Below are 3,280 nucleotides of genomic sequence, written 5' to 3'. Positions count from 1 at the left end.
TTTTTTTTTAACTAGAATTGGATTCTAATGGGCAGATTTGAGATTTATAAATATTTGTTCAATCTGCAACTTGCATGAAACTTCTTTAAGTATTAGAAAAATACTTTAGTTATCTGGGTTCATGCTGGAACTTTTGTAGTAGAAATGGAATCAATAAATATTTTGAATGTCATTATCTCAGTGAAAAATGAGGCTACTTAGAATATCACCACAAGTATGAGACTTTTGTTATTCTGTAATGTTACTGAAATCGTTGACTCAGTTTAAAATTTCTGCTAAAGTTATAAAACTATTAACTAGTGTATTTGTTCAATTTAACTTTGTATGCAAGGAACCCTATTGTAGCTTACTCCAGGATAAGTATGTTTTCTACTCTAATCTACACTGAGTAGATAATTATTTACTTAAATTTTCTGTTTTAGTGACAAGATAATTCTTTTACTTACTAAGCTGAAGTGTCCTTAACTTTTGTACTCAAAACCAATATTTCTGCAAGTGTATTATATCAGCTCTTTTATTAGTTTTCCTGACAGCTTGAAGACAGGGCCTCCTAATGCGACATCAATAAACAATGTGAGCTTTTTCTGCAGTAGTTCATTCTTATTTCTAATTTATCATATTCCACAGTATTACACATAAAGGGTACATTATGCTCAAGTGGTTTTGAAAGAGATGGGGAAAGCTAGCATTTTTTCCCAATGTTTGAATGCCTCTTGTGAGGTTTGTACTCTATTGTGAAATTCTAGCTTCTTTTTTTTTTAAATGTTATTTTTTTCATCTTCTTTTTGAACTTATTTCATAAATAAGATGAAAATGCTTGACTACACAGAGCTCATATTGACCTTTGACTTTAAAACACCAAAGTAATATGTTTTTGAATTAGAGTTGTTAACCTTCTGATACGTCTTTTCAGCATACTATAATATACTGTTTGATACTGTTGATTGATAACAATATAGTGCATCCCTTGCAGTTCTTGAAATTGGCAGGGGTCAAATCCTTTTAACAATATAGTGCATCCCTTGCAGTTCTTGGAAGTAGCAGGGGTCAAATCCTTTTTACCCAAGTTAAACCCAGATTGCTAAGCTAGTTCACAGTGTTTTGTAGAAAAGTGAGAGATAGCTTTATGTAAGAATTTATACTAACTGCTCTCTTGAAATTATGAATATAGCACTGAAACCTAAGGAAAATTAATCCACTCTGTAACTCTTGTTGCTAGCTTGTTTTATAATCATAGCACACAAAAAATGCTCATAGGCACACAGGTCACACAGTCATATTGGCATGTTGTCCTTCATGAGTGCAACTACGCATACAGCCAGTGAATGGATGGATGTCAATATCCCCCTCTGCTAGGCACTTCTGAGTCCACATCTTAATTACTGTGAGCAGTTTTGGTTTCCCCCATACAAGAAAGAGATGAAGGGATCAAGGCAGAAGGCCGTTAAGATGGTTAAAGCAAGTACAAAATAGGGTAAGATAAGTGGGTACATTTAACCTGGAGAGGAGAAGGGAGGAAGAAAAAATGAAAGAAAAAAAAAATAAAAGGTTCATTGGAGCATTTATAGTCTTCCACTGTCTAAAGGGAGGTTATACAGAAGTTAGAGCTATACTCTTACACTCTTCTACTCTTCTTACGGACACACAAGAGAAATCACACAATCACAAACTGTAGCATAGAAAATCAGGAAAGGCGGTAAGGAAGCAATTCTTCCTAATGAGAGTCACTAAGCACTGAAACAAGCTGTTCAAAAAGCATGTTGAATCTCCATCCTAAGAACTTTTTTGGTTAAAATCCTGACCAGTCTTTCATCTTGAAGGTAGGCCTACAACTGAGAAGAAGGGGAGCCTAGGTGACATTCAGAGACCTCTTTCAGGCTACATTTTTCTATGATTATAAGAACTGTTGTGTTACAGTGTTTTAAGATCATAAAAAATGTCAAGTTTACAAAACTACAGCCTTCTGGGGCAGAAAAAATTAAGCTAATTTTTATAGTTCATAAAATTTCAATGTGGAATTCTCACACTAAAATACCCTTGCGGTTGACATTCTGTGAACAGCATAAAAAATTACGAGTTTACTGCATGGAAAAAGCAGCAAAGCAGTCCCTTCTTATGCATAATATACCATTTTCATTGTCTTTCCCTTGCATCCCTCATGTCAAATAGAATAATTTTGAAGTTTTTTTTTTTGCCTATCCATCAACAAGCCCAGTAAGTGGACATTCAGAAGAAATGGAATTTTCTTTCAAGTCAAGCTAATGGGATGTTTTGTGAAACCTTAATTAGTTTCTTTTTTTTTTTTCTTTCACAAAGTAAAGCATCTCTTCCAACTCAATGGCTTTTAGTCAATCTTATTTATATTGTCAAACACTAAGTTATTTGAACTTGTCTGAGCTTTTTTACTACTTCAGAGGCATCTCAATCAGCTTGAAGAATTACTGGAATTGGAGATTTTTGTTTTACTATAGTTTTATAGAACATTTGCATTTTTAATTCCATATGTTGCATGTCTCACAGTGAAATCCAGACAGGATAATGAGAAATTAAAAAAAAAAAAAAAATCTTAAAAATGCCTTTCCCCTCATTCCTCCATTCTTCCCATACTTTACTCACAAATTCTCTAAATCCTTCCCCTAGCAGTGTAGGAGGACAGGCAGTGGGGATTGCAGTCAGTTAATCACATGTTGTTTCTGCCACTTTTTGCTCCTCAGGTAGAATGGCATTGGTTCTACCAGAAAAAAAAAAGAGTTTCTAGTTTCTCACAGAAGCTACCCCTGTATCTCCCTTGGTACCCAAATCTTGCTATGCAAACTCAGTACAGAACTACTACCTCTTCCGAAAACATGCTGAATCTCCATGCTCCCAGCTCCAGTTAGTAGCGAGGCTGAAGATGGAGTTCCTATAGGTACAGACACAAAAGAGAACACATATACACCACATGTATACATATCTACACATCTAGACAAACAGATCATGGACAAAAACAGAACACTCACAAGAAAAGACAGCACTAGCAGGCTTATCCTGCTCCCCTGTGGCTGAGCTGAATAGAGGTTTGGTGATGAGAATATGTATTTATTCACACACATCCACAACTCCCTGGGACCTCCCTGGTCCCCAGTAACAAAGCTCCAATGATCCAGCTTTTAGAGACAGCCCTGTCTTCTAGACTACTTCATCCACTCATAGGCTTATCTTTTTTGCTAACAATCACACAATCACCCTCTCACCTGACCCTCTCCTGGTGCTATCACCATGGACACATGACCTCTGACCT

The sequence above is a fragment of the Neopsephotus bourkii genome, unplaced genomic scaffold (assembly GCF_033783945.1).
Source record: "Neopsephotus bourkii isolate Nb327-2 ecotype Australia unplaced genomic scaffold, CSIRO-AGI_Nbou_v1 NB_821, whole genome shotgun sequence".
NCBI classification, from domain to species: domain Eukaryota; kingdom Metazoa; phylum Chordata; class Aves; order Psittaciformes; family Psittacidae; genus Neopsephotus; species Neopsephotus bourkii.
This window is presented reverse-complemented; position numbering follows the sequence as displayed.